Source organism: Ambystoma mexicanum, chromosome 9 (genome assembly GCF_040938575.1).
Source record: "Ambystoma mexicanum isolate Mex_15411 chromosome 9, UKY_AmexF1_1, whole genome shotgun sequence".
Lineage (NCBI taxonomy): Eukaryota > Metazoa > Chordata > Amphibia > Caudata > Ambystomatidae > Ambystoma > Ambystoma mexicanum.
Window position 1 is genome coordinate 933892402 of NC_090931.1, and position 25006 is coordinate 933917407.

Genomic DNA, 25006 nt, shown 5'->3' on the forward strand with positions numbered 1-25006 from the left:
GCGGTTCAGCCAGTGTCCACGTTCAGTGTTTGCTTAACATTGTGGTCGATGTATGTCCGTGGATCAGACTTATTGGTGCAGACAATCCTTAGACTACAAGTCAGGCATGGGACAAGGTCTCTTTACTCAACCCAAACATTCGGCCAACGGATAGCCTAAACATTAACTATAGTACAAGGTTCAGGAAGGCTCAGTTAAATGCGGGAAATACTGTCAACCATTGGAATGGAAATCAAAATGGCGGATAGACCTAGAATGGCGGCGAAGTCAATCTAAAATCAGAACTTTGCAACGCGGTTCTCTTCGCAGAGCGACTGGGCTTAGGCCAATATTTACAAGAAAGGAGGCACGATATGATATCCCGTTTAACACACTGTCCCGGAAATCAAAGACTTCATCCACAGTATATCCATTCCCAAGCCGTTGAAAGCAGCCACCCTGGAACAATTTCCACAACTATGCAAAGGACTGGGAAAACTGAAAGGAGTGACCATCAAACAACACACATCAATGACTATGTGACACCTGTGCCCCAACACCTTCATAGGGGGGTTTCTACCTCCAGGAGGCAGTATCAAGAGAACGTGACCAACTATTAAAGAACAGCATTATTGAACGTGCCACAGGGTGCACTCCATGGGTCTTCCCACTGGTGGTCATCCCTAAGGAAGGGGGCAACATATGATTATGCATAGACATCAGGGTCACAAAAACACAGCCATCCTAAAAGAATGTCATCCTTGCCCCAACTTTGAAGACATGATTGTCCAGCTAAACAAGGCAGCCACATTCTCGAAACCTGATCTAAATCAGGGGTATCACCAACTAGAACTACACCCTGACTCCAGCGGCATTACGACCTTCTCAACGCACAATGGATTATTCCACTACAAGTGGTTAAACTTTGGAATATCCTCGGCTGCAGACATTTTTCAGGTGGCCATCCACTAAGTCATTAGCCCCATCAAGACTGCTCTGAACTACAGTGATGACATCCTGGTGTATGGCCTGTCTCAAGCCAAACATGCTCAAGCATCAGTAGACGCATGCATGGCATTGCAGGCAGCAGGACTGACTCTCAACCTGACCAAATGTAACATCAGCAAAAAGAAGCTGAGGTTCTTTGGACCTATCTTCTCCGATGCAGGCATGACTCTGGACCCCAGCAAAGTCAGCACTCTCTCCAACCTGACAGCGCCCACTAATGCAGTCAATGAGTACACCTGCTTTGCACATCATTGCTTTTCAGAGCGAAACAGGCCTCCAAATAGTTTTCTTTCAAACGACTTTGGGAAGAATAGTAATTAGCAGATTCTCCTTAACTACCATTTGTGCTTCCTCTTGCTTCTGTCAACCCAGATGGGTAGGGCAGTTACAAAAATCATTTTTAAGACATTACCCCCATTTTTTCTTTCTCTTAAAACGTTTTGTAAACATAAACAAGCATTGGCAATGCCAAAAGTTTGGGCTTTTGTGTGGGCATGGGAAAGGCACACCGCCGTAGTGGTATTAACCATTGTTGGTAGCAGGTGCCAAAGGTACCTGAGCATCTAATGGCAGTGCTTGGCAAAAGCTAAAAACATATTCACAACCCAAAATGTTGGTTTTGCCAATGCTTGTTTTAAACTGGATATCACTGTAGGACACCCAGAGTGCTTATAAATTGGATGGCCGAAGGCAGGTCTGGTAACACATTTTTGTTACACCAGTAGTGTGTTTCCAACTCCAATTAAGTAATTGGCCCGGATTTATTAACATTCTTTCAAAGGGACTTTCCCATGTTAAAACATTTTTGTAAATCAGGCCCATTAACTCTGAGAAGACTGCTCTGAAAAAACATTGGCAGGCATTTCGAGTGCAAAGCTTGATGGTAAGGCTTGATTACAGTGATCTCAAAGAGTTCTCATGAAGAGGTGTTTGGGGCGGGGAGGGGCAGGAACCGGGTGAGAATGGCCATAGGGATTAGCATGGTCATGATCAGGCAATGGGTGGGGACATAATCAAACAACACCTACAAAATGTGTGTCGCTGGTCATATGCCATTTCTCTCTATCTGCACTCCAATGCAATAGTTTCAGATTATAGGTGTTGCTAAAAATAGAAAACATAACAGACAAAGGGCCTTATTACGAGGTTGGCCGTAACCCGCTGGTGCGAGTGGTGGGTTGCCGCCAACTCTGTAACACAGAATCTGGCACCTGACTTCCCGGTGCCAACAGGACATTACAAGTCCCGGCTGTGCAGGAAGTCAGGCGCCAGATTTTGTAACTCCCCATTCCCATAGTGTCCCATAGGACTCTATTGGGGTGGGGAGATGGAAGTGCCAGCACCGTTACTAACCGTGCCAGTGCTTCTGTGCAGAATATGCCTACCGGGGCCGCTGCGCCCGGCAGGGTCAGACCTGTTGGGTGCCAGTAAGCTTACCGGCATCCTTGTTACCGGTCCGCCACACTTGTAATGAGACCCAATGTCTTCATTGGCCTAGTAAACCAGCAAACCCTTAGACTTTAATGGCCTTACCTAACCCAGCAAATCTTTATCCCATGCTTTAATGTTTCACCCTCTCTGAGCTCAGAAGTTTAGCCTGGACATAAGTAAGAAGGTGATCCTATCCTGGTTTTACTTGGGATTCTGTGATTTTTTGTTTTCCTAAATTGCATTCAAATGAGAAAGGAAAAACTACAAGTCCCAGAATTGCAAGGAAAATAACACGACTGTGTGGCCCTGTCGTTCATTGCCAGGGAAACATGCAAGCTCTGTTCTCCCCTGCACATGGCACAGACAAGGTGCAGTACCTGCCCAGGATCTCAATGTAGTCCACGATGGGGGCGACCTCTACATCACATCATCAATGAAGTTGTAGCAGTACCTGGGACTACGTGTGCTCCAGTGGAGGGGCGCTTTGCAAGGATGGGCTTGGCCATGCTAACCTCAGGCAGCATAAACCGCAGGAGGCCCCCACCTGCTCCATCCATCCTCCAGCACTTGTCCGGGTAGCAACGCCCCCAGCAAGGCCGTCCTGAGCCTGGTCCACCACCCGGCATCTCTTTCCTGACTTCCGCCTCTATCACAGCCCCGCAGACACTGCAGCTTCTCCAGAAGCAGCCGGCGAAGCAGAGGCACCCAGTACAAGCAGGTCACCATCGGTCTGACAGCACCCTAGAAGTAAACACAGAAGACAGACTCAGTGAGTACCAGTGAGGAGCAGCACTGCCATCTTGAAAGGGGTGACGTGTAGCCATTGAATGACTAAAACACGGAATACTCCAGGGAGAATATGCTGAAAATTGCTTATAATTCACTCACAAGGAAATATGCAATCATTCAGGATTTCTGTATTACATACCTTTTAGTTATTTTCATGTCCACACATATGTTGTTTATATTCAAATCACCTGCAGTTGGAAAATAGCCTGCATTTGGCTATATCCCGCTTCAATGGTATGTATATGGGGCAAGTTCAAGATGGCCGCCCACTGCACCTGCACCACTCATCATTTTTCACACGTCTCCAGTGGTAGCAAGCTCAAAGAGTTCCCATGTGTAGGACCATTGGGCAGGGAAAGACAGGAATGGGTGGGATTGGCTAAAGGGATTAGCATGGCTATGGGCAGACAATGGGTGGGCTCATAACCAAACAACTCCTAAAACACTGTGTGTCCTTCCTCAAATGTAATTTGTCTGTGCGCCTCATCATATGCCATTCTTCCCTATGCATACACAATTCTGTATTTCAATGCAATAGTTTGGGATTTATATGTGTCACAAGGGACACCTAAAAGCCCAAACTAAAACATATTTTACTTTGGATGATTACAATTCCCTACCCTGCCATTACAAAGCTTCGGAATTGTCCTTACCTTTGTGTAAGGATGGTTGTTGATTTGCTAGAATGTCTCAGACACAAAGGTTACTAAATAATGGGAAGGAATAGAGATATGAAGGACTGCCGTCTACATGTGCAGTATAGCCCAATCTTTTTTGATTTTTATGAATATGAAATGATGCAGGCAAATCTGTCCTGAAAGGGAGGTCTTTTCAAAATGCTCCATGCCAAAATTATAGTGCACACATGTGCCTTGCTGCTACCAGTTGTCCAGTTGTCTGAAATTTACAGTTCCAGCTCTGTAGTGGCACCAAGCAGGTTCAATTGCCACATGTGCATCCCTGACAGCTCTGAGACAAGGCATCCTTGAAGCCAGAGGTGACATTTTAACTATCTGCACCTCTGATCTAAATTCTGATAATTTAATGCCTTAACCACTTTGGTGGCACATTCATCTTTAAATGTAAGTCATGACTGTTGTGCCTATGAAAGGACTGATGTTTATTGGTGTCTATTCTTTTTGTCTCTACAGCTGCCATGTGGAATAATAGCCATGATGCTGCCTCTTTGATTCTGCAAGCAGAAAAGATCACACCTTCCCCCCCAGTGCACAGAAACATCCCACAGGAGAGCTCCTGCAAATGGTGCTTCTTCCTAGGCAGCACTGACATAACAAAGCCAGCTTTACACCAGGGTGCTGAATACTGGAGTTATTTTGATGCTAAAAGGCATGGGAATGGGTGGGGTTACAGTAGTCAGAGAGGGAAGGTAGCCCTAGACAAGTGTCCCACCCTCTTGCTTTCTGTTAGGGTTTGCTTCCCTTTTCTGTGCCCTCCATTTCCTGTCCTGCAAGCAAAACACTATGTGTGTGATGTCTTACGGCACAGGGTACTTGTTACAACAGCTGACTGTAGGCCAATCTCCTGTGACATTTGGCTTTCAAAAGGGGAGAGGGGTACCTCCTCATTCTTTGATTCATCTCTGGACTTCCACAGTTCAAGAAGAATTAATTTGGACATTTGTTTGGGATAATGTCTATTCCAGAGTACTCTGCCAGGGAAGTAAAAACAGAGGGCATCCAAGGCAGAGGCAAGCTCTTCCCACTAACCATTCCTATGGAACAGTGTGGGTGACTGCTGTTGGACCAAGGCATCACTGTAGCCGTCCTGGAATCAGGACCCTGTCTCTGGAGATAAAAACACCCTTGTAGTTGATGACCAAGCTCCCTAGAGGGCAGAGGAATGAGTCACCATGTCCTGGAGTCCTTGGATTGGTACTCCTAGCAATCTCAGAATCAACAAAGTGACCCCTGGCTCCACATACATCTCAAAATCACCTCAACACTGGTTTGGTTACCTTCCATGCTGTTCAAGCTGCTGCATGGCAATCACTGGAGTCTTCCTTGACCTTCATGCTCAACTGCTGTCACATCCCTGAGTTCACTCAATGCTGAAGTTCTTCTGTCTCTGTAGCCTAGATGCCCTGAATCTTAAACAGCCCTCAACTTAGCACTGCCGTCTGGTCACCAGCTTCTTCGATCTCCAAGCCAATGCCGCTGCAGTGCCCCGATGTTGTATTGAGCCAGCCGAGACAGCTCACCACTGAAAGCAAGTCTCTGCTTCTCTTTCTCCGAGGTCACTGAGTCTTCCAGCATACTCCAGCAGACCCAACACCACCTGCCATTGCCAGCATCTTCAGCTTCCAAGCCAGTGCCTCTGCCAAACAGCACCGCATGGCTTGGACCTCTCGCTATCTCTCCACAACTCGCCCCAGAGTAGGATTGAAAGAGTCCTGGTTCGATGCAGAAAGCTTTGGTTCAATGCAGTTGAGCACTACAGACTAAAAATAAGGTACTGCAAAGATGCCCTGTTACCCTGGTTCACCCTTTGGGACAAGTGTGCCTTTACGACTCCTTCTCTGTATATTTCTTATGAGACAATCTTGAACATTGACATTGCCCCTGCTCATCTCTTCTTCTCACCTCTTTTTCGTTTCTGTGTTCTAAATTCTTCCATTAGTTCATCCCCCCACCGCTCCTTTTGGTCCCTCAGTCCCCTTACATCTAAATGTCCCCATTCTGTCCTATTTCATCTAAAAATATCTCCCCTTTCCTTTCCAAAGCACATCCCACCACTGCGTGCTCTCTGACTCTCGTCCTCCCTCCCTCATCCCCATGGTCAATCCTTTACTTTCTCCATACCTGGCCTCCCTCTTTAATATTTCTTTTCAATTTTCTGTTTTCCCTTCTTCTTTTAAATATGCTTCTATCCTTCCAATTCTTAAGAAGCCTTTCTTGGATACCTCTCTCCCTTCCAACCACCACCCCATGTCACTCTTACCCTTTCTTTCCAAACTATTGGAATATGTTGCCCATTCCCAAGTCTCTTCCCACATCACAACTGACTCTCTTCTTCCACGCTACCAATCTGGTTTCCACTCGTTGCATTCTATTGAAACTGTTCTCCTCCCTGTATGTGATTCTCTTTTCGCCGCTCAGCACCCTAGGAAGTCGTCCCTCCTGATCTTACTCGACCTGTCACCTGATTCTGAAGTGTTTACCGCACTCTTCTTCTTGGCTCCCTTTCTGTTGTTGGTTTCTGTGGTTCCGTTCTAAACTGGCTTCATTTCTATCTCACTGACCACACTTATTCAGTGTCATGGGCTGGCTCAACCTCCTTCATTCTCCCCTTCATTACAGTGTCCCTCAGGGCTCTGTCCTGTGTCCCCATCTCTTTTCTTTATACAGCATGTCTCTTGCTTCACTTATCTCGTCTTTTGGTGATTTTCATCACTTTTATGCTGAGGATAATCAGCTCTTCCTTTCTTTTTCTTCATTTTCCCCATCTATTCATGGGACTCTTTCATCCTGCCATCTTGATATTCAGTATTGGATGGCAACACATTATCTCCATCTAAATCCCTCCAAGACTGAAGTTCTTTTCTTTCCTGCCTCTACCATTCCTCCACCTATGCATCCTGCCTCTATTTCTTTCCCCTCCTTCTCTTCCTATTTCCTCTTCTGCTAGAAATCTTGGGGTTATTCTTGGCTTTTCCTTATCATTCACCTTCCACATTTCTGCTATTTCCCGCTCCTCTCGCTTTCATCTCTATAATATACACAAGGCTAGACCATTTCTTCCTTTTAATGCATCTAAATTCTTTTTGATTTTCTTTCATCTATTCTACTGTTTCCCTTTCTTGGACTTCCTGCTATCCATCTTGCTCCCCTTCATTTTTGTTATAATTCACCAATTCACCTCCTCTTCTCTCTAGCTTCTCGTGAGTCCATCTCTCCTGCTCTCGCCTCTCCTCACTGGCTTCCCTTCAAATCACGTTTGCTCTTCAATGGTTTTTAAACATCCTCATGGTCTTGCTTCTTCCTATCTCTCCTCTCTTATTTCTTTTTATGTCCTTACCCATTCCCTTTGATCACAATCCCTTTTCCTGTATGGTATTGCCCCTAAACACTGAAACACTCTTCCTCTTTGTTTACTTTCCTCTCTTCCCTGTTTTGTGTGTAAACCACATTTCCTCAGTTCTTAATATTTCCTGCTTAGGGTTTGATTCCCCTTGCTGATTCCATTTACATTGTACCACTTATTTGTTTTATGTACATATACTGCTCTATAAATAACATTTTAATTAAATTAAATTCAATCTACCAAAAAGTGCCATTCTACAACAGTCTGCATTTTCTATGTTTCTTTACTAGGTTCGGCATTTGATAGCGTTCTTTGTTAGTTGTTTGCATTTTGTATTGTTCAATGAAATATATAGTTTTATAGAACCTTGATTGGACATTCTTATATTGAAGAGTCTTTGTACTTAAGTTGTACTGAAGAGTATTGTCTACCGCAATAGACACAGGAGGTATACCCATCGGATTTGCCTGTTTCACCTTTATGCTCAGGATCACTGCTGGTTTAGTAGTAGTGTGGGGCTGAGTAGGTGATTTAGTCACTACTCTTCTCTGTACTCCTGCAGACCAATAGTCTTTTCAGCATAAAGGATCTACAACTAGAGGTGATTTTGTTATATTCTTAACCATGTTTCCTCATGTGAACATCAGCAATGTTGACTCAGGTTCAGGGAGGGAGCCCTCAAAGGATAAACACATCAGAGTAGATCACATGTCACTCAGTTTCCTTCGACCCATTGGCAAGGGTTGGTGTGTTACACACCCGCACATGTTTCAAGTACCCCTAACCCCTTTCAGGGGCAACAGCTTTTCTTCATTGCTTAATTACACGGAGGGCACTACTTAAAGAGGGTCTTTGAGCTATGAGAAAACTTCATATTTTGCTTCAAGCAAAGGTGTTTCCCTCCAATATAGGTTTTGCCCAGCTCCTCTTACACACTCTAAATATTTACCATTCCAAATGTTATTGCATTAAAAAATGGCATTGGCAAGACTCTTTCTTCTCATTTAAAATGAGGTTTTACTCATATTCAGTTTTTCAAAACATTTAAACTTCACCCCTAGGATCAAAGTTTATCCAGTTTAAGAACATTCACTTGCACTTGTTTAAAGTATTGCATCTGGGTTTTGCTTCTCGTTTCTCTTTCCATGGGATTTTACCCTTGAAGCCTGCATTCAAAATCGATCATTAACCCTGAAAGCTTCAACCCATATATGTGCATTTATAGCATCAGTGTTTCTTTTGATTCGATGGATTTTTATATTACCCTCTTTGCCCACATCATTTTCTGAGCTAGCACTCAATCCCCATCAGCCCAATAGTTCAAGGTTCTCACCCACCGATGCCGTTGTGGCTTGAAACTCATGCGGGTTTCATGGCCTTTTGGAGAACGCTTCATAATGACTATACACTTCAGTGGAGGGTAGATATTTACCCAAAAATAGGGTGAGACCTTCATGTGATAAATGGTTGGAAGGCCTGTGAAAAGGGACATAATACATTCATGGTACTCTAAGGAGGGTAAAGAACAGGAACACCAAACCACCCCCACAAAAAAGGATTTAGCTTCCTAACCTATGAATAGGTGCCCATGAATCTGCTGACATATTTTTCTGGAGGGGTAGCATTTGGGTAAGCTGTTGGTGAGGGGACCCTTCCACAGCATAACAATGCATCTTTCCCATGCAATACATTCTTCCCCTTCTATGCCTAACATGTTGTCCTCTCTTCATAGTGATTGTTGATCACCTGGAAAGCCTGGTATGTCTGGTCTGCAATAGAATACATCTGGATGCCAATGTTTTAGGCTAACAAAGACTTGCTTTCTCTACATTGTTATGCAATTATTGCTCCTTGAACCCTTTCTTGGGTTACTGCTTTTTGGCTCCTTCCCAGGTTTAGCAACAGGACAAGTTGGTTTGCTGTAAAGCCTTCCTCTTATTGAATATGTAATTTTCATGACCTTGGTACTATGTTCTTCATCTGAGTGCCCCAAATCAAAACATATTGCATTACTCTTAATTATGTTTCTGCATCTAGGTGCCCCAGACCAAAGCATATTGTATTTGTCTATATTGTGACCTCACCGTGTTATTGTGTTTTGCACATGCATGTACCTCGACCAGGGCCTACTGAATCATGGTATGTTTTGCTTTACATCTTGGTGATACAGAAAAAACACCCTGCACTCTTTTATATTGTGTTCCGCACATTTTATTGTTCTATATTGTGCCCTGCATCTAGGTATTCTGCACTGTACTATTGTGTTAGGCATTTAGCTACCCCAGACCACAGCATATTGCAAGGTGCCTTGCATTGTTCTTATTTGTTTTCTGCATCTAGGTGCTCCACATCAATGCATATTGCCTTGTTCTATATTGGGCTCCATATCTAGGTGTACTGCACTGTACTATTGGTTCAGCGTCTAACTGCCCCAGACCATATCATATTGCAAGATGCCATGCATTGTTCTTTACTGTTTTATGCATCTAGGTACTCCAACCCAATGCATATTGCCTCATTCTATTTTGTGCTCCGCATCTAGGTGTACTACACTGTACTATTGGGTTCAGCATCTAGCTAACCAAGACCACAGCATATTGCAAGGTGCCTTGCATTGTTCTTTACTGTTTTCTGCATCTTGATGCCCCAGACCAAAGCATATTGCCTTGTCGTACCTTATGTTCTACATCTAGGTACTCCAGACCAAAGCCACTGGTGTAACAGGGGGCCCGCAGCCCCCGCTGTGCGTGGGGCCCCGCCAGCACATGTCCTAGGAGGGGGCCCCACTGGAGAAAAAAAATGTTAAAAACATTTCTATTTTTTTTTTCAAATCTTTTTTTTTCTTTTTGAATTCATTCTTCATTCATAAAGAAATAATTTCTGTAACAGAAATAATTTCTTATAATTTCTTTATGAAGGGAGAGTGACTACAAAAAGAAAATTTATTTTGAAGTCTGAGGGCTCCACCCTCCCCATGGCATGAAAGACGCAAGGCTCGAGGCCCCCATGTCATGGGGTGGGGGGATCCCAATGACTTCAAAAAGAAATTGTTTATTTTTGAAGTCACTCTGCCTTCACAAAGAAATTATTTCCGTTATGGTTTGGTCCTTAACGGAAATCATTTCCGGCCTCATTACGGGTTTGGCGGTAACCGTGCCGGTGCTACCGGCAGATTGGCGCTGGACCCGTAATGATTTACTGGTGCCCAACTTCCCAGTAACACCAGGGGATTACAACCCCGGCGGTCCGGGAAGTCAGGCGCCGGCAAATGGTAAGTCCCAATTCCCGTCGAGTCCTATTGGACTCGATGGGAATGGGGACCACGGAAGCACCGGCACCGTTAACAACTGTGCCGGTGCTTCCATGAAAACTCTGCGGGTGGGTGCCATTCTGCCCGGCAGATCTGACCTGCCGGGTGGGACAGCAGCCGCCCGCAGAGCTGTAATATGCCTGTCCGGAAACAACAGTGCTGGTAAGTTTACCGGCACCGTTGTTTCCAGACGGGCATATTTCTAATGAGGCCAAATTTCATTTTGAAGTATTAGGGCTCCCCTTAATAATGGCATGATGTGTGCGTGTGTGAGTGTATGGTGAACGGGTGCACACTTAAAAGTATAGGTGGCTGCCTCTGTGAGTGTATGGTGAAAGGGTGCACACTTAATTGTATGGGTGGGTGCCTGGGTGTGTGTGCCTGTATGGTGAAAGGGTGCACACTTAAATGTACGGATGGCTGCCTGGGTGTGCCGGTATGGTGAAATAATGCACACTTAAATGTATGGATGGCTCGGTGTGCGTGTGTGTGGTGATTGGTGTGTGTGTGTTTGCATTCAGGGGCGCAACAAAACCTACATTTTGGGGGGGCTAACCCTTCAAATGTTGGGAGAGGCGCTAACTTCATAGGCTGTGGGGGAGGGGCAAACTTATTTGTTTGGGGGCATCTAATTTCTTTACTCATTTTAATGAGACTATTCTAGTGTATCTTCAATGTTACAAGCAGTTAACTCTCTCCTTTAAGGTATAAAGTACCCACTTATGGACTGCTGTAAGAATGAGTGGTCTCCTGTTCCCTCTCTACCCTTCCAATCACTTCCCTGGCATGCAAGTATTAAACCCACATCACGATTTCAATTGCATAAAACATTTGGCATTTGAAAGCAGGTACTAACAGTGAAATGCTTTATGTTAGTATTAGCTGGGCTCTTGTAAACAGGGAAACCCAGGTGCCATTTAACATCTGTGCCCTGTTCTGTCTGGCAACTGCTCTAACGGTCAGCCAGGCCGAATCAACAAACATAGCCCAAAGTTTCAGGGGGAGTTCTGAATCGCAGTCAACTCAATGGTTTTGCACCAATACTTGTGTTTAATGTTTTGTTTGTTCATTACTCCTAACCCTATTCTTCCTCGTCCCAGTGGTGTGTATGAGAAAGTACTTGTGCATAAGGCACTCTGCCTCATACACAAGTACTGGGATGAGGTTGAAGTACATGGAGGTAATGCCTGACTTAGCTACCTGTACTCTTCATTAATCCTAGTCCCACTCTTCCTCATCCCAGTACTTACCTATGAGGCAAAGAGCCTCATACGTAAGCTCTGGGACGAGGAAGAGTGACATAGAGGTAATTCTGGGCCATGGAGCTGATTTTGTAGGTTGGGGTAGGGGTGGTAGCGAGAGCAGATGTGTGGGGGGGCAGGATTGTGCAACAAATCATAATGCTGTCCATGTCCAGGCTAAGCAGGCATGATATGTGGTATTAGTGGCTAGAGAGGCATGTTGGTGGAGCCAGTCTAGTCATTCCTCAGTTTGGTATGACTTTTTTTTAACTGGGCATTTCTGATAAAGCAGTCCTGCTAAGTGAATTACCTGGCTAGACTGCCATTTGGGTGCTGCCAGTCTAGCCATTTCTTACTGTGGCATTGTATATTTTTCTGGGAATCTGTGATCAAATGATATGATATAAGTCATTTATAACGCGACGGTACACAAGTGTTTCTAGGCGCAACAAGAAAAGGGAGGGAAGATAGAGGGAGGACAAGACAAACGATCTTACTAAGCCTTGTGTCATTCAGATCATGCAAGTGCGAGAACAAGAAGTGCAAGGGGAAAGGGAGGAGGGAAGTGCAAGGGAGAGGGGAGGGAAAAACAGGGCATCAATGCTCGGAGTAAGTGCAGCCAGGGCAGCTTGGCTCTGGGTATTGCAAGACGAACAAGTGACTGTAGGGTTACAGTTAAAGCCCCTAAGTGCTTGGTAGGCCCAGCAGCAGTGCAAGGGTGACTGATCAAGAAAGAGTCTGGACTCAGTGAGACTCTGAGGCTAGCCAAGCAACCAGTCAGTACAGCGGACAGGTAGGTCAGGTAGGCCAGCAGGGGAGGGAGAGAGAGAAAGCAGAGGAGAAGAGTACATTTTTGAGCTGCTTCCTGAACTTCATGTGGTCCAGCTCAAGTTTGAGAGGGGCAGGGAGGCTATTCCAGAGGGAGGCACCTGCAGGGGATTAGAGATCTACCCCCACTCTCTGCCTGGAGAAGTGTCTAACCCTTAGAGAGTTGTAGGTAGCTGAGCGAAAGGCTTGAGAAGGAAGATATTTTGGAAGAGAGCGTTGGATGTAGTGCGGACCCCAGGCCCAGAAAGCCTTGTGGACAATGCAAAGGGTGTTGAACTTGATCCTTGCAGCAACTGGGAGCCAGTGGAGAGATTTCATGGCTGGAGAGATACGATCCCTGGGCTTGAGGCCAAGGATAAGTCTTGCAGTCCTGTTCTGGATTAGTTGCAGAGGGTGGAGAGTAGAGGAAGGCAGATTGAGAAAGAGGCTGTTGCACTAGGCCAGCCTAGAGAGAACCAGTGCTCTGGAGACTGTGAGCTTCTGGGGGAAGTGAGAAAGGGAAGAGTTCCTTTGAGGAGGAGCAGCTGGTAGTGGGACTTCTCGGCGACATCCGAGATGTGAGCAGGGAAAGAGAAAGAGAGAGTGGATTCAAAGATGACACAAAGGTTGTTTGCCTCACAGGAAGGGCCCAAGGCAGGCAGCCAGAGAGAGAGGGAAATCAGGGGCAGGAGTCCAAATGACATTAAGGCAGAGATCGTTGGAGGCACACCAATCCTGAATCGTGGATAGACAGTCAGGAACGAGCAAGAGAGTAGAGGAGTCTGAGGGGAGCCTGAAGGATAGCAGAGTGTCAGCCGCATAACACTGAAAGTTAGAGGAGAAAGTAGAGTTCAGGTGGGCCAAAGGGGCCAAGTAAAGGTTGAAAAACCATAGTGAGAGGATGGAGCAGAGAGAAAGGGACCAAGTTGGTCCTGGGAGGGGCTGTCCAAGAGGAAGGAGGTCAGCCACTCAAGGGCCTGATCCGTGATGTCCAGGTTCTCATGGAGTCGATTGATCAGGATTGATCAGCATGGCGTGGTTGACCGTGTCGAAAGCAGAGGAAAGATCAAGGAGGATAAGGACAGAAGGAATGCTGGAATCAAGGTTAGAGAGCAGATCTTTACAGGTGTTCAGGAGAGCAGTTTCCATGCCTCTGGAAGCTCTGAAGCCAGACTGAAGGTCATGGAGACAACCAACAGATTCTGTGTGGAAAGTAAGCTGGTAGATGGCCAGCTTTTCCAACAGTTTGGCCAGGAAAGGGGTGATGGAGATTGGGCGATAGTTTGCCGGGCAGGCAGATCAGCAGATGGCTTCTTGAAGAGTGGGTGCATAAGGGAGTGGTTAAGGGGAGAGGGGAACATTCCAGTGGCAAAAGAGTGATTACAGAAATCAGCCAAGGCTAGAACGAGGGTGTCAATATGGTCCTTGATGGTTTTGGAAGAGCAGGGGAGCACCTGCTTGGATGACACTTTCATAGATCGGACTTGTCTAAAAACCTCTCTCTGGTGTTGTCGGAGAGAAAGAGGAGAAAGGAGGAAGAGAGGAAGAGATGGCCAAAGGGGGGCCGAGAGAGGAAGAGGAAGAGGAGATAAAGGACAGGAGTTTTAGCAGAGAAGTGAGATGACAGAGGGCCTGGGAGGGAACAGGAGAAGTAAAGACCGCAACAGGATTGATCAGTTCCTTGCAGATTTTAAAGAGTTTGGCCGTGTTGTTAGAGGCCACAGGCTTGAATGTGTGTTCTCTTCTTGATGAGTGTTAATGCTTCCACTGACATTTTGGCGCAACCAGTCTAGGTATGTCTAAATGTGGCCTGGCATGCTTTACTGTAACAATATTTCGTGTCTACACTGGTCTACATTCTGTAGCCAGTTGGACATGTTTTCATTGTAGCAATGCATTTTTAATAGCAAAGTATTAATGTTCCTGTGCACTGTTGGTGACTTGCATCTATTGGATTGGTGTTACCCTACAAAACAATTGCAAACACTCTGGCTTTTTAGGGCTTTTTCCTCAGAAAGTGTGCTGTATATTGCATTAAAACACATATTTATATCTTTCTCCTAGTGCAGTGTGTGGCATATCCCTTCAGCAGCACGTTTGTGAGTATTTCGCAAGTGTGATAATCTATGCCGGCCCAGAGTTTGGCGCGACCAGTCATTTGTTGTTGAGTTGGGGGGCCCCCTCAGCATGGCTCGCAGGGGGGCCCCCACATTTTGTGTTACGCCACTGACCAAAGCCTACTGCATCGTAGTATATGTTGTTCCACAGCTAGGTGTCACAGACTAAAGTGTATTGCACTGTACTTTACTGATGTCTGCAACTAGGTTTTCCCAGGTTGAAGCATACTGAACTGCAATTTCATGTTCCACATGCAGGCGCCTCAGATAAAATCCCACTGCATTGGTTCTATATAGCCCTCTGCATCTAAACAGCCAGACCAACTTTGCGTTGCAGTAGTCTGCGTTGTCCCCTGCATCTAGGTACTGCTTGCTGGTATCCCACTGTTGTGCTCATCTAGGTGCCTCAGGCCAAAGCATTTTGCATTATCCTATATCGTCTTCCGCAGCTATGTGCCCCAGATAAATGCATTGGTCTGCATCCTTTGGCTCTCCAGGTGTTTTGGACTGTAACGCCACTGAGCCCTAGCCAGCATAGTCAATGGAGAGGGATCATGGGAGTCGTAGTCCAAAACATCTGGAAAGCCAACGGTTGCAGACTCCTCTGCTACTAGGTGCCCAGAAAATACATCCGATTGCTTTGAATTACGTCGTCTGCTGCATCTAGGTGTTGCAGACCAAAGCATATTGCACAGCTCTATATGAGGTTCTGTATCAAGGTATTCCTGGGATAAAGCTTGCTGTACTGAACTGTGTTCTGCAATCAGTTTTTCGCAGGGTAAAGTGCACTACAGTGCATTATATTCGGTGCTTCTCTTGGGTACTCGCCCATAATGCAGACCAGATGGTACTAGACTGTTCTGCACCCAGGCCAAAAACCTATCACACTGCTTCCTTCTCTGTTCTGATCCAAACACCCACAGAAATTACCAATCGCTCACTTGAGTACACGCAATTGATAAAACCACACTCTCCAAAATGGGACACATTTCCAAGGAAAGACAGCAGAGTCAGATGGAATTAACTGATAGGCGGGCCGCTTATGTTCTGGGTTGGTTTAATTACGTGCAACACTCAGCCATTGGGTATCTCGGCACTCTCCGATGTTGAAAAAAGCCCAGAAACAAAGATATAATTAGTGGCTCAGACAACAGTCAATTATAAGTTAAAAAGATTCCTTTTTTGCTGTTTCCTAAAAGCTAGAAGGGTTAGTTCATTCCGTAAATCCGCAGGCAGAGCGTTCCAATATCGGAAGGTCTGTACCAAGATTGAGCGCCCACCAGATCTCTCTTTCCTGTAGGAAGGCGGGGTCAATCTTCTGTCCAGCCTTAGTCTGGCCAAGTGTGCCTTACCGAAGGAGGCATTTAAAGACTGTGCACATACATCTAAAAGCCATTTGCTTCTTTACAGTAAGCCAGTGCAGGGAGTGACTCACCGGAGAGATATGTTGGACGTTTTTGCTTAAAAGCCTTTCTTCCGCGTTTTGCACTTTTTTGGGCCTGTTAATGGCATAATCAGGCTAGCTCAGGTAAATGGTGCTGTTAAAGTCCAGAAATGAGGAGACCAAGGGCCTCATTACAACTTTTGCGGAACGGGTTAACGGGCTCTGCTAATGGAGGCGGACCCGTTAAACCCGTCCCGCGAAATTATGAGGTCCCCTCGCTGGACCCTGTAAGGACGCCTGGTAAAACCAGGAGGAATTACAGGGGCCTCCGAACTCGGAATGGCCCGGTATTTCCTCATTCTGGGAACCCGGTAAAGGAGCCCGGTTTGGCGGCAGCCATGAAGCCAATAGCTCCATGGCTACCGCCAAACTCGTAATGAGGTCCCAAGTCAGCACACACTAGCACCTGGCGGGGTTGTGCTGAGTAGGGAAGCATTCTCTTCAATTTCCCGATTGTGAAATAGCACCATTTTGTTACTGCAGTAACCTATTTATTTAATGACAGGTTCCCGCCATTCACCATGCACAAGTTCTGCATCTCCGGTCTAGCTCTAGGACATTGCCGTAAGGAGTCAGGCCAACATGATGGGGACCAAAGGTTATGATTATTGTTTATAGCCAAGACCTCGGGGTGGATTTTACAAAAGTTCAGGTGCATGCAGGTCTTAATCAATAGCAGGCAATTCTTGTTCCTGCACGACAGGTCGCTATATTCTCCCAGATCTACCAAGCTCTGGGTATCATCTGTATAACTGGAAAAGATTACCTTGGCCTGTCAAAGAATGCACATTATTGGATCGTTGGGGCACTCCACAGTCAAGGGCGGAGGTGGAGGAGATAAACTAACCCATCTGAATCTGCTGGGTATGGTTCTGTAGCTCATGCTACACACAACATTCAAAGGTTCTATGTGATTATAACAAATACAAAACCAGAAGTATTTTATAACGAAACTTTTACAACGAAAATATACAGAATCTTTTTTATTTTATTTGGGGGTGCCCCCCAAACCCTTGTTTCCCTGTGTTTTTAGCCCCACCCCAAACCCCTCTCCACCTGTGTTAACCCCTTACCCTACCCCATATATATATTTAATACAAATTCTGTATTAAATACCACTCTGTTTTCTATTCGATATAATCACTGGATACCCATTCAATCATCCACCAAATGAATCATCCCCACAACACCCAGCAACAGTGACCCACAATCCTTCCAGGAAGAAAGTCTACAAGGTGGACCCGATACCCTCTACATCTCACACTATATCTCTCCACCTGTCCCACGCTACTCACAACCCTTACCCAGATAAACCTGACCACAAAAGAACCCAGGAATAATCGCACACAAGGCTCGGAATGCGAGCAACTCACAAAAACCGCATTATAACACCATCTTTGGAAGCATAACTCAAATATCTTGGAACAGATGTCTGATATCACAGAGGCATAAGAGGAATCCTCAAGCTCACCACACCTTTCATCATCAAAGACAGACCCTCCACCACAATCTATTAGGAAACTGCTGAATGAAGTGACTCAACTAACAACCTACTGGACGTGTTTATCAAGAAAACAACTACCTTGGTGCAGCTCTTCACCCCAAAAACCAACCAATCACACAACAAAACCAGGCACAGCTCTGCACCTCAAAGAAAATAACAATGCAAGGAAGTCAAGGGCACCAACATTGAACCCAGAGGTACACTGGAGCTTGCTCGTCCCCATCTCTAAGCACAGATTGAAGATTTACAAAATCCTTAGTGAAGTAAGGGAAGCATAGTTACTAGAAGGCTGCAATGTAATACCACACAGATTCACCCCAATTAACTTTGATCTCATCCAAGTCAACTGGACTGACAAAATAGAAGGAAGCATCACTATGGCAGACAAGAAAAACCTCCCAAATTTCACTTGACACCACAAAGACTTCCCAGACTCTGAAGACGTCTGACCCAGCTCACAATCACTCATCAAATCAAACTCTCATGTCTACTCAAACTCAAAAAGGTACCAATCATGCTCCATGTTGCAGAAATATGGGGAATAAACTCAGCATTTGGATAGTGTTTGAAAAACATTTTTGATTGTGCTAAAAGCTTGCTGGTTGAATACCTTAGAGCTAAGCTGTGTTTACCTTTGCCTTACAATTTGCTCATTTATCGATGATTAATGTTTGAGTAATAAACTAGTTACAGCTAACACAAATACTCTCTTTTAGGCTATTCATCAAAGGACACAGACACAGGTTTTCATAATACAATCATAGATTATCACCACTTATTGATGAGATTCATTTTTGGTCAAATAGACCCTAAAAGGAAGATGGATTATAAAATAAAAACTCATTAAAAAGGTACATTGCAATGTTTAGTAGAGAGCAGAACACGGTTAACCTTGTGACAAAAAGATATTCTGATGAAGATATGTCCTACATACCGTGTCCTAAAGACATTCCAAAATATGTCATTGCATATCCCAATCGCAACATACAAAGGGATTGCTTAGATTCAAGTTTAATATGCTCCCTAGACTTGAAGTGATTGGCTCATGGTTAAAAATTACTATGATCAATAGAAATTGTCGACTTTGTCATGGCACAAGCATTGAAACTTTGAAATGTCGAATTATTAGGTACCCTGCGATTAATTTCCTTAGAGCACAAAACTTACATTTACTTCAACTACCTTTTAAAAAAGAAGATGACCTAGAAAGTATCTGTCAGAACACAATGGAAGTCATTACGAGGTAGGCGGTAAGGGGTTAACGGCGCCGGTAAAGGTGCCGGAGCCGTCAACCCCTTACCCCCTCATTACGAGTTCTGCTCACGGGACCCTCTAAGTATGCCTGGTAAAACCAGTCGTCCCTAGCGGGTCCCGCGAACAGTCCAGGGTCCTAACAACGGGCCCTTTCGGGGCTCAAATGGGAATGGGTTCCTTGAATGAGGAATTACCAAGCCCTCCAAGGTCGGAATGGCCCGGTAATTCCTCATTCAAGGAACCCGGACCCAGTACACAGGAAGGAGGTAGCCATGCCGCTAACAGCGGCATGGTTACCTCCTACCTCGTAATGACCTCCAATGTCTGAAAAGGATTGTTACATATTTTATTGTACTACAATCTTCTGGTACGAAATTGAAAGAATGTTGGAAAATGTTACTTAGGAGACATAAACTCATCTAAGATATCCATTTACTTTGATTGCAAGAAGAATGGATGAGGTAAGACTAAGTGGTGATCCAACTAAACATTTTTTGATATTTTATTACACAACAATGTATGCAATTTTATTATAATTATTCTTCATTTGTTGTTATAAAAACGATTTAGTACACAGTTAAATATACTTATTTAAAATCTACTTATTCACAGACCACCCGCATGCATCCCAGCTTTTGCAGAACATTTCTCAGACATAATTGCTAACCTTGTGACAGAAAACCATCACCTAACTGTCCTGGGAGATTTCAACATTTGGTTCATAGAAACAATGGAACCACTGCCCAGAACTCCTACATGGCGGATTTCCACCTTAATACAATGGTAAACTGAGCGATGCATGTTGCCAGTCAGACCCTTGATGCAATTTTCTGTTTAGAAGGTCTGATTACCACCTCGCTCCTCCCATTCAGGTACTATGGAGTGAAAACCTAACAATACCTTTAAGTATCAATACAGCTGTGTGTGTGGTGATTGGAATCATTCGCCTTCCTTCAACTTTAACCTATCTACATCTCATTGCTCATCATATAACAGCGCTGCGAAGTCCAAAACAATTCATGATGTTTATTTTAGATCTAGCGTAGGAAGATTGTGTTATATTAGTAATAGCTTTATTATTTATTTATGTTATTTATAGTGAGCACTTCCTATTAAATAGGCCAAGATACAAATAATTAAACTCTCATTATCACACTTCTCTTTCGACTTTCCTAGTCGGATGGGTCCTGCTAAGGCACACCAGGTTGAAACTCACACATGTTCCTTTTAGCTCGGTGTAGTTCCTGGCCGTTTTAAGGTCCAGCTAGGTGGGCTGCATTGCTCACCCCCGAGAGCATACAGTAAAATAAAGACACACACATTGGGGTTGCAGTAACATTTAGTTCATTTGGGATGTGTATATATTATTTTTGACTAGAACCTACTTGTTGTCTCAAGGCTGGCTCTACTGTGCCATCCAGCAGCCTCACAGTGGCCACCTGGAACGGTTGACCAGTAAGACAAAGGACAGGCCTCCCCTGTCCAATAATGGACTGGACAGGAGATAATGTTGGAGAGGGAGAACTATAAAAAAAAAGGAAAAGAGAAGAAGAAACACTTGTTACAAAAAACGGTTAGCAAAACGGAGAGAGAGAGTCTGGGGAGTGCATGAGGTTGTGTGAAGTGCTCCCTGGGTGGCCTGGCCTTGGGCAGTCCTCCGAGGCAATGGCGACTTTCCAAGCTTTGCCGCATACGCGAGGTGTGACATGGCAGGAACCATGTGCCCCAGACTGCGTGCCCGGTGCACCCATACGGTATAGAGGTGTATCGTCCTCCCCCCCGGGTAACAGGTTCGGTGGGACTAGAAGTTGGAAGCCTGGTCCTCATGTGGGATGCAGTCTGGGTGAAGATCAGAGCCACCCAGCACAGACCGCAAGAGTGAGGCAACCCGGACCAGGTGGCACAGCCCTGGAGCCTGATGGCCTGCCACCGGGCCAGTCAGCACAGTCCCAGAAGATCCATGCTTGCGGGTGCATTTGCCAGGAGTTGCCCAGGAGCCAGAATAGTGCCAATGGAGCTGCTTGTCCACCCAAGATCAGTTGACCATGACGGCACAGAATGAAGTAGCTTCCTTGCAGTAACCCAAGCGAAAATGTGCATCCATGCTGGAGTGTCGGGTAGAATTGGGGCAGGGAGTGACTTGTAGCAGATGGGCTCTTCAGCTTTGATGAGATGTGGTGCCCCACGAAGGCACAGGGCACCGCAGGAAGACCAACTATCCAGGCGTCATGGCATTGAGAAGGTGCGGTGCCCCCAAAGTAACGGGGTACCTTAATGATGATGGAACTGCCCCTCGGGCTATGCGACTGTGATCACACAGTGCCTGCCCCATGTCGGTATGGGGCACTGCCACAAACATGACAGCAACTGAGGTGGACCAACTCCTCAGAGGCAGCAGGGTGGGGACGGGGGAGTTCCCACAGCCCATTATCATTCCAAGGTACTGTTTATAAAGCCCTAAAGGACATGGATGGCCATTGGGTGTGGCTGGCTGCGGGAGCCACAATCCTGTATTTAATGTATAATATTTAATTAGCCTTATGTGTATAGTATCAATTTGTATAGTTATATATTTATTTGTATATATGTATGTGTATCTAGTTGGCTGTATATTCTGGGTCTTTTTGTCATTGTGCTAGTAGGAAACTAATGTTAGCAGAGGTGGTAAGTATAAACGTGTTAGGAGGTAGGTGCAATGGCATGTGGGGGTAAGGTTAGAGGGGAGGCCAGCAAGAAGCCGTCTTGGAAGAGGGAAGAGGGCTAACCACCTGGTCCCTCCTCTGGGGTCTGTTTCATTGCTTCAAGCTGAGGGTCCCTCATGACGACTTTCAGAGGGGCGGCCTGATGGGGCAGTCCCAAATGGGAGAATCACACTAGGGCCATTAGGTGTATGGTGAATTGTTGAGACCTTTGATGGATTTTCTGGAAGTTGTAATATTTAAAGTCTAACAGTGTGTATAGTATTGATTAAAAGGTAGGTCCCTGTTGGGGGCCTATAAAACGCCACCCGGGCGCTTAGTGTCATTAGTGAAGAGCAGTAACAGGTTGTGGTTATGAACTGAGGGGTAGCCAATCTCCTGTGGAGTCAAATATTTTCTAGCTTGCAGGTTGCCTAGCACCCCTCTGCTTGCAGCTAGTCTCTAGAGAGTTGGTGGTAAGTGGTCCCTCCCTGACCAGACCAGGGCCTAGGAGTGTGCACAAGCCCGCAGCAAAGGGTCAAAAAAATCATAAGGGCTACGTCTGACACATTTTCCAAGCCGCTTTGTTTGCTCCATCACTCTTCACCCTGTACGCTGCATTCTTCCTCTGCCCGGTCTATTATCAAAATGATTCAGTCTCAAGAGCACATATTCCCCGCCCCCACTCCAGATTGGTTAAAATGATGCCTTGTCAATGAAGACTTTGCATTCCTGGATGCATTTGCCACTCCCCGCCCCCAGACTTCGGGATCTCCAACATGAATTTACGACACAGCACACTTCTTATTATTTTTTTCTTTTTGTGTTGTGAGCATTTCAAGTCCTCTCCAGAAATTTGTATTGGATTGTTCTGCTTCCAAAAAGGATGACAGACCAATAATCAATCACTACTAGTGATCATTGGAAAACGAGATGATGTGAGCGTTATCGATCTTGGGATTGTATTGTGACCCCCCCACAATGCCTATGGATTTCTCTTTTCCTTCGTAATGTAGTGCCTTTCACTGTGGCATTGTGGCATTTACCATTGGTACCGTAATGTCATGATACATTCTGCAAGCCACTGGGCTTGACTGAACATCTTTCAAAAATAGTATATCTAATACACACACATTATAGAATGTCTTTCAAGTTACTTCTTTCCAGCCCCACTTCTCTTCACACAGGACACAGCGATTCCAGTGTCGAACAATTAATTACCAGCTCAATGTTTCAGTCTGTAAGGAGCGAAACGCGAACAGGACGAATGCCTCCTCAGGTGCTAAAACTGAAAGTAGGTGCTCTAATTATGCTGCTATGCAATCTTCTGCCATCACGGGGACTCTGCAATGGAACAAGGTTGACAAACGTCTACAAAGACACATCATAGAGCCCTGTGTAACCGATGGATTAAATTTAGATATTGTACTTATACCGTGCATACCTCTCCTTCCATCTGATACAAATATGCCTTTCAATTTGACCTTTTCCTATATGTTTAGCCTTTTCAATGACCATTAATGAGTCACAGAGAGCTTCGCCCCCTTCCTGGAAGCTATCAGTGGTAATTCCGACGTTTCAGAAGGGGGATAGAAAGGACCCTATAAATTACTGACTGATATTGACCTTTAAGATATGCTACAACGGAGTGCGTGGAATGTTTCGGAGTGCGTGGAATGTTTCGGAGTGCGTGGAATGGACTAGATCACACAGAAGTGTGCAACTTACATGAATGGTTTGGATTACATGTAACCTTTGAAAGAGCATGCAAACCATTTTATCACATCACCATGCTTACTCTCCTCTTTACACCACCATTCAACTAGAACACAGAGATACTATGACACCATTCGGTATAGCTGTTCTCATAGCAACATCCGCCTCATACTCCACATCACTCTAACTAATCACTGCTGGTTTCACACCCCCAGCCAGGCGTTCTCCTCAGGCCCAACGCAGCCAGAACCGGTCTGGATAAAACCTGCCAGAACAAACACATACCACACGAGTGCACGCAGGGGCTGACAGGCAGGGTCAGGCCTTGAAGACCGAAGATCGGGCCAAATGGGTACATGCGTTTTGGCATGTCTGTATGTATGTATGTTGATGTGTGTGTGTCTGGGAGAATGTGTGTGTCTTGTGTTGGGAAGGGGTGGTGGGTGGAAGAACGGGGCATCGGGGGTGGTTAAACCTCTTGATTAAGAATAAAACTAAGAGGAGATGTGGGTGGAATATGTCATATTTAAGCATCTTGAAGGCAACTTAAAAATGGCCGGAAGAAATCAGTCTTTTTTGTGTTCGGTCTTTAAATGCGGGAATATGCCTTAGAATCAGAATGTGTCATTAACTTCATTTAACCTTGGGGAGAGAGTGAGACAGACTTATATCCTCAACAGGGTTTCCTGGACACCAGTGCGACTATCTAAGAGAGGCATAGGTAACTCAGAGGGCCTGTTGGGGCTGAACAAGGTAAGAACATTTGATCATATGATCTGGGAGTGTACTAAGGTGAGAAGCCTATGGAATGAAGTAACTTTTGCCATGAACAAGATCCTCAGACTAAACATTAACTTTGACTTTGCCACAATTGTCTAGGGTGAGGGTAATCTTCTGGAAGATTTTTCTTATCCTCAGAAATGTTAGTTTTTCGGGGCTGCTCTATCTGCTAAAAAGATTATACTGAGAGATTGGAAAAGTGCTACATTCCCATTGAGTTCGGACTGGGTCAAAGATCTTCATAAATGTCCTTGTTTGAAAAAGTAATTTTCTGTAAACTGAGGAGTAAACTGAAGAAATGTGGGGAAGGTTTCTGGATTTGATATAAGAAATTAATGTTTTGTGTGTCTCTTACTGGTCTGTGTCAGGTTGCAAGTGGTGGTGTGGCGGGGGGTATTGCATTTTCAAATTTGTTTGCTTTGATGGATTTTGTACAGTTAAACTATGAATAAAGAAATAAAAACATGAAAGAACCTCCTAAGCCCTCTTGAGGCAGAAACAAACACTTCCAAAACCCCTCTCTCTCGGTCGTGGATAAACACACAAAGAGGAAATGAAAGGCAATCATAAGCTTAACTTTAATAGAAAACAAGACAACACCAGACCCAGCTACTCTCCCAAGGCCGGACTAGGGTCACAAATTAAATCAACTGCCAAACTGTCTGCTTCCTCTTCAGCGCCTGATCCATAGCTTAGCGCACTGCTGACATGTGTGACCTTCCTGTGGAGGGCAATACAGACTTTCTCGTTATCACTAGACCTGGCTGACAGATGACTATAACCCAGTTCTGTATTAGGCATTCCCATCATCCCTTAGGATTGTTTGCATCATACGGACAGGCAAGAAGGGAGGAGCTATTGCCATCATACAGAAGGAATACATCCACACAAAGGTCCTACTGACAGG